The following is an 8,188-nucleotide window of genomic DNA, read 5'->3' on the forward strand; positions in this document are numbered from 1 at the left end:
CTGTTGTGATTAGATGTGCCTGGCTGAAATTACAGAGGAAAATACTGATCTGAGCCAGGTTGAAATAATTTAAGACAATGACATTCCACTGGTAGTACATGGCACTGCTATACTACTATACTACAGTGATAAATAAGAGACTATGAAATAAGGATGGATGACTAATTCCAAAGTACAGTTGTATTTCTGTTACATATCAGAGGTTGTTATGAGTTAACTCATTTTCCTTGATTAGAAGATAAATGAATTTCACCCCACTAAACGTGGAAGAAAATGTATCACCCAATTAGATATAGATGTAGTAGGTCAGGAAAAATGATAGCAATACAGGAGTAAAGTCTTTATAGCATCGGAACCACTTTACTCTGGCTTTCAAAAGAATCAATGAAAACAAAATGTTTAGGGGGCACTTCAAGTTATCCGTAAGTGGTTTCAATAAAATACAATTCAGTTAGGGAATTAGCATTGTCACAGCTTTGACCATTGGGAGCTTTTTCAGGTGGCTCCTGTGCTCCTTTGACATCTCTGTGTGTCTAAGCATTTTCTTACTTTCTGCCACTACTAAATGCTCCAGTTTTATCTTACATATTTTCATCTTGTCATTTCTCCAAGGAATTCTGATTCCTTTTATTGAAGAAACAGAGGTCTGGTGCACGAATTTATGAATGGGTGGGTCTATCCAGCCCACCCTGATGGGGGCCAATTGGGGACAGGGCTTGCTGGGGGGAGGAGCCACTGAGGTTGGAGGTGGGGGGTGATTGGGGCCCCAATCCAGCTGGATGGTCACCACAGTGTGGGTCATAGCAACCAGTCATTCTGGTCACTTGGCATATATATATGTATATATATATATATACACACACACACATACATACATACATACCAGAGGCCTGATACATGGTATTTATCAAGAGTAGGCCTTCCTTTCCCTGGCTTCCAGCACCAGCTTCCCTCTGACACCTGGGACCTGGGCTTCATTCCGGCCACTGGCAGGCACTCAGGACACAGGCTTCTCTCTGGACCCAGCTTCCTGCAGAAGGAAATCCAGAATCACATCCAGAATGACATCTGGTCTAAATTAGCATATTACGATTTTATTATTATAGATGGTATTAGAAACCTAGATCTGGGTACAAAATGCACTATTTCTACAAGCCTTCTAAGCCATGAATACAGACTATCTTTACATTTACTTAGATCTTTATTTCCTACATTAGATTTGTAGTTTCCCTCATATAGAGCCTGTATATGTTTTGTTAGATTTATACCTGAGTATTTCTATTTTGGGGTCTAATTTTATTTTTTTAATTTTGAGTTCCAAATGTTCATTGATAGTAAATAGGAAATCAATTGACTTTTGTATGATAACCTTGTATTCTGTGATCTTACTATAAACACTAATTAGTTCCATAAAGATTTTTTTGTTGTTGATTTGAAAGTTTTTACAAAGACAATCATGTCATTTGAGAACAGTTTCACTTCTTTTTATTTCCTTTTCTTGTCTTGTTGCACTAGGACTTCCAGTATGATATTGGACATGATATTGGACATATTTGTGTACTTGTTATATTACATATTCTTTTCTGAGTTCTGTCACTTCAAATCTTTTCTCCAAATCACTTGAATTTTTAGTTACATATCAGAGGTTGTTATGAGTTAACTCATTATGTTGTTCTTTCTATATTCTATCATTTAGAAATTTTCTTGTTTTAAAATATTGGGTTATACTTTTCATCTATTTTTGTTTCATATTCAATTTTATTATAACTTTTAATAGGATTAAACTATGATCCCACTTTGTGGTAAACTTTTAGGCTAAGTAAGTTATTGTATACTTTTGAGAGAGAGGGGTGAGTAGAGCATCTTTTCTAGCCTCATGGTTTTAGAGCATTCTTTATGGTGTTTTCTTATTTGAGCTCAGCCTCCTCTTCTCTCTAACTTTTATCTGGGCCTGTTTTTTTTCTTCTTTTTTTCTTTGCCTTTATTGTTTATATCCTAATTAATTTGATTTCTTCTCCTAGAAGTTCCTCCTTAGTGTTGGGCTTTGTCCAAGAAGGGAGCTCAGGTTTAAGTTTTGAGAGTTCATAATCCTCCTACCCCCACAAACATACCCTTCGGCACTTTCATAGCTTCCTGCTTATTCCTTTGTACTCACCCTGAAATTACAATCTGCAAGTTTTGCCAATTTCACATTGGTTTCCCCTGCTTTTCAGTGAATACCAGTTAGCAGTTTGTGGTCCTCCCATTCTTATAGCCTTCAGATGCTATGTTGTCTTTCCTCCCGCACATATGTTGACACTGAATTGATTTGTTCCCAGCCACTCATATTCTGAGCTTTATAAGAAATCTTTTTCACTTAGTTTTAAAGCTATGATCTGAGCATGCTGATATTAGTGTTCTTTCTCTATCATACATGCTCTACCTGTTTCTATGAGGAGATTCAGACTACACTGCCTCTGTAGTCACCTTCCTAGAGTCTTCAATATTACCTGGGAGGGGTGTGAATAAGGAATTGTGGGGGGCCGGGGGGGGGGGGAAGAAAACACCATTTTAAACCTTTCCTATAACTTTGAAATCAATTAAAATTCAAGTTGGAATGACAGGTTGTTCCTGCTTTTATATAACTTTCAAGGTATTTTTAAAAATTAGTTTATATTTGGTTTTCCTAACTAGAAATTAATGTACAGTTGTCCCTTAGAGGGTTAGTAACAAGATGCCACCCCAAATAGTGAAATCCAAGGGCACTTGAGTCCCTTGTATAAAATTAGAGGCCTGATGCACAAAATTCATGCCTGGGTTAGAATCCTTAGGTCTGGCCGGCAATCAGGGCTGATCTGTGGGGCAACTGGTGATGTGATCGAGGGCCCCCTCTAGCACCCACCTTGGCCAGCCTGGCACCACTTGCTCACAGTCCTACCCCCACTGCTGCTGCTGTTCACCTCCCTCTGCAGGAGGCGACTGGACGATGGGGAAGCAGTGCTGGCCCGCTTGCCGGCTGGCCCCGATCACAGTGGGGCGACTGGCAGGGTGATTGGGGGCAGCTCCTGCATGAAGCATCTGTTCCCTGGTGGTCAGCGTGTGTCATAGCAACCCGCTGTTCCACCAGTTGTTCTGCTGTTCTGTCAATTTGCATATTAGGCTTTTATCTGTATACTAGGGGACCAGTGCACGAATTCGTGCACCTTGGAAGGAACTATGGGCCATGAGGCTGTGGTGGGCACAGGGGCGAGTGGTGGCTCTGGCATCAACAGAGGGTACAAGTGGCAGTTCTGGTGCCAGCAGAGGGCGCAAGTGGGGCCAGTGTCAGCAGCCAGTGCAAACAGGGCCAGGGCTGGCAGCAGGTGTGAGTTCACGGTGGGACTGGAGTGCGCAGGAGCAAAGAATTTTCAGTAACCACCAGAGGCTCACCCTGATGACAGCAACCAGCCTCCCACCTTGGTTGGCACCCCTGCTCACCTGCTCCACCATCATGCCACAGCCAATACCCACCATGTTTCCCACTCTGCCTCATGCTGCCAACACCCACCATGTTCCACACAAGCTCCCTACTGGTCCATCATAATGACTGGTTGTTTAGTTGTTCTGCCGATCAATCTGTTTGCATATGAGACCTGGTGTATGAGATTTGTGCACTGGTGAGGGGCGTGGCCTGAGGGAATCAGCCCACTGTTGGAGCACCACTCATCCCAGTCTGCCGAGGGGCTGTGGACACACCTTCTAAGTGGCTGCTCTCTGGTCCAACATCTTCTGTGGAGCTGGAGCACTCGCCCCTCCAGGGGACCTGGTTGGGGCTAGGCCCAGGGACATGAGCACTGAGACATGGTGAAATAGGCCTCAGTCCCATGGCAGCCACAAACCTGTCTCCCAGCTCTGCAATCCTGGTGGCGGCACTGTGGGGTTTGCGGGGGTCTGGAGGAGGCAGCAGGGAGCAAGGAGGAGGAGCCTCAGGCAAGGAGGTGATGATAGCAGCCCGGGTTCCTTCCCGTCAGCCCAGGGTTCACAGTGGGAGCAGCCACTCATCCCGATCAACTAAGCAGCACTCCCACTGTGGTAGTACACTGATCACCAGGGAGCAGCTCCTGTGTTGAGCATCTTCCCTCTGGTGGTCAGTGCGTGTCATAGTGACTGGTCGACTGGTCATTCCGCCATTCACTTGCTGGCCTTTTATTACATAGGATATAAAAGGCTAAAATGCTAAGTGTCCTTCCCACTGTCTGACTGGCTGCTATGACAGGCACTGATCACCAGGGGTCAGAGACGTTCAATGCAGAAGCCTCCATGATGCACACAGAGAAATGCCACTGTGGACCTGGTGCTGACAAAGCAACACTTGGCTACCCCCAAGTGGGACACAGGCCCCACCACCACCCCAGAAAGACAGTTCACCAAATCACAGCTGACGCCGCCATGGTACAAAATGCAGTCCACAGCCCAGCTCAGCTTGCAAACAGTGGCTGTGGGAGCCGGGTAATGACATCATGTTTTATTGACATTCTAAAGCCGAAATTGTCAACAGAATATGTCTGAAGATCATCTACTGCCACAAGGTACCTCTGAAGGCAAAAGAAACCAGTGTCCTCGATAGAATGTATCTGAAGACCAACTATTGGCTAAACGTACCTCTGAAGCTGAAAGAAAGTGATGTTGTTGACATAATATGTCTAAAGAACAGTCATTGACAAGTACTACCAATACTGGTAGGAATTGCCTTCATAGCGAAAATGAGATAAATGAGGATGCAATTATTGAACAGTGTGGTGGAATGACTGTTGCATGTCAATTTTGCCTATCCCTAAATTTCTCTGATGAGAAAAACTATTTGATGGAAAATTTACTCAATGTTGTAGCAAAGGCAAAGTTTGTCCAAATGATAGAAATTTTCCAGAATACTTGGCACATTTAAAAATATTAATGATAAAGATTCTGACAGTAAAAATTTCATGGAAAATATTTGTTGTTATATCATGTTGTTATTGTTTTTAATTAATAAATTTCTATATTATTTTCATGAATATTTTATTAATTTTCTTTAATCTCTGATACTTCTATTATAAAGGGCAAATAGCAATATTAAAATATTTCTTTGAATTAATTTCCTTATAATGTGCACATATTCATGCATAGAGCCACTAATTATATATAGAATGAGGTTCTATTTGCATATAATCAATGCACTTCCTCCTGTATACTTTTTACTGTATAATCATCTATAGATTACTTGTGATATTTAACACAATGTAAACACTGTGTAAATAGTTGTTATACTAAATTTTTAGGGAATAATCGCACACACAAAAAATCTGTATATGTTCAACAGAGCACAAACATTGTAGGCTTACCTACATATAGGATGGAGCAAAAGCAGGTTTACAGTTGTTCTATGAAAAAGATAATCTACACTATAAAATAGAAACATGCAAATTACCATCACTCCGCTAGCTACCAGCCAGAGTGAGTACACAAATTAACCTGAAAACATGGCAGCAGCCCTGTCCCCCCACCGCTTTGGGCCCCTGGGGGTCAGAGAAGTCGGGCTCCTAAGGCTGGGTGCGGCCCAGAAGATGAAGAGCCACCTGCTCCATAATCCCAGTCTGCAGCCAGCTGGAGAAGTCATCCACACTGCATCCCAGGGAAGACAGAGAAGCTACCTGCCTGTGGTCCAGATGCCAGCAACTGTGGCTGGCTACTGCATGGTAGATGGAGAAGCCCCAACCCATGGTCCAGGGCACCAGCACTTGCAGCTGCCGCCCAGGCAAAGCCACCTGCCCACCATCCCCTGCAGCTGCAGCTGGCCTGGGTGCCTATGGCTGACCAGAGGGAGGGAAGCCTGGATCCTGGGTGCCTATGGTCAGCTGGAGGAGGGAATCCTGGGTCCTGGAATGTGGGGCTGAGGCAGAGGTGTTTAGGGGCAAGCAAGCCAGCAGGGGAGCAATTAGGGACAATTAGGCTGGCAGGCAGAAGTTAGGGGCAATCAGGCAGGCAGGCGAGTGGTTAGGGGTTAGTAGTTCTGGATTTTGAGAGGGATGTCCAACTGCCAGTCATCCCTTGAGGGGTCCCAGATTGGAGAGGGTTCAGGCTGGACTGAGGGACATCCTTCCCCCCATGCACAAATTTTGTGCACCGGGCCACTAGTAATTAAAATTAATGAGAATAAACTGTTTTCTGAACTCACAATGTAACTTTAAAATATATATATATATATTTTTGATGCTTGGTTGGTTGAACATGAGAATGTAATACCTGCAGATCTGGAGGGCTGACTGTACTCACAAGTGTGCTCTATTCCCATACCTCCCCATTCTCAACTTGTTGCAGAGTACTCTCAAACTTAATGGGATATCAGAATTAGACTTAAAATAATGACATTTGTGATGATAGTCCAATGTTCTAAGGCCAAACGTTTGGAGGAGCTTATAACTGTATTTATTTGTATGTTTCTGTGTCCTAAAATTCTGATTCTTCTATAGCCCCCTTCTCTCTACAATATACAGTTCAAATTAACAAACTGGCAACTGATCGTCTGAATGTTCTTCCAAGACATGTTTTGTTTAGCCTGCTCAGCTTTTTTTTTTTTTTAAATCGCTGACACCATTTAAAAACCAAGCTTCACATAAACATTCAGATTTCTGACTGGTCTTAAAAAATTGAGATCTGATGTCATTAGGCCCTCATTTCTACTTGGAACTTGTACCCTGATTAAACAGAAAATGTGCTCTCCTGTTTGTGATACTGTTCTCCCAGCTATTTTTTCTCTTTTCTTACCTTCTAGTCCTCATCTATACTAATAAAATTCTACATGCCCCTCACTCGTGACACAGTCACAAGATGGACACCACAAGATGGTCACCACAAGATGACCACCATAAGATGGCCACATGCACAACGGAGGCAGGGCCCACAACCGCTCCATGTGGTGAGGCCTAAGGGTCCCACGGCTCCAAATGGCACAGAGGAGGCCAGTCCCGGAATCTCCGCTACCTCACATGGAGGAGGTGGGACCCAGCAGAGGAGGCAGGTTGCGGCAGGTGAGGGCAGTTGGGGGCAATCGAGTTGGCAGGGGAGGGCAGTTGGAGGTGATCAGGCCATCAGGGAAGGGAGTTGGGGGTGATCAGGCCAGCAGGGGAGCAGTTAGGCATCAATCAGGCCGGCAGGAGAGAGGTTAGGGGATGATCAGGCCGGTAGGCAGAAGCAGTTAGGGGCAATCAGGCAGGCGAGTAGTTAGGAGCCAGTGGTCCAGGATTGTGAGAGGGATGTCCAACTGCAGGTTTAGGCCTGATCCCAAGGGCCTAAATCAGCAGTCAGACATCCCCCAAGGGGTCCCAGATTGGAGAGAGTGTAGGCCGAGCTGAGGGACAACACCCCATGCATGAATTTCGTGCACTGGGCCACTATTAACCATTATAGGTTTGTAACCATAGACTAACATCTCTTTGATTTGAATCTCTTATGTTGGCTTAAACTACCAACTATGTGATTACAAAATCTGTTTCTACTTGGTCCTTTAGACTCACAGGACCCATAGTCAAAACCAAACTACTTTTTGCAAAATCTATTTTTCTTCTACTACTCTCTAAATGTTCCAGTTAACACAATTACATTCCTACAGTTGTCCAGATTATAAGAACTCTCAGAACTATTCTCTCTTCCTTCCTCATCCTACTCAAAACTTTTCAATCATGTGCCAAACTATGACATGTCTTTGCTTTCACTGTTCCCAATATTTTAAATACCTTTCTCTTTTTATCTCGAAAACTCCTACTTACTTTCCAAGATGGAGCAAACTTATTCAACTTCTGAAACTATGTCTCTTGACTCTAGGTTCATTCAGTTGCTCCTTTCCATGTACAAGCGTCTCATGTATGTTATATGTTATATAGTATTTATTTGCTGCTGGTTCTCCAACTAGACTAGGGATTTTTTAAGGATACCAATCATGGTTTAGTTATCTTTATATCAAAACCAAGACAAAAAATATGGAACTCAGAAAATGTGTCAAACACATGAATTTTACAAATCAATAAACATGAAATTATTTCATGATTTTACCTTTTTTTTCTGGTACTTTTTTTGATGCTTGCTTTGGATCGATACTACAATCACTTCAAATTTTGCACCATAACTATAAAGTTAAAAGAAAACTTATTGACTCAATTATAAGGGTTTTTAAAGCAACAAGTTTAAAAAAATA

This window comes from Pipistrellus kuhlii, unplaced genomic scaffold, assembly GCF_014108245.1.
Source record: "Pipistrellus kuhlii isolate mPipKuh1 unplaced genomic scaffold, mPipKuh1.p scaffold_m20_p_1, whole genome shotgun sequence".
NCBI classification, from domain to species: Eukaryota; Metazoa; Chordata; class Mammalia; order Chiroptera; family Vespertilionidae; genus Pipistrellus; species Pipistrellus kuhlii.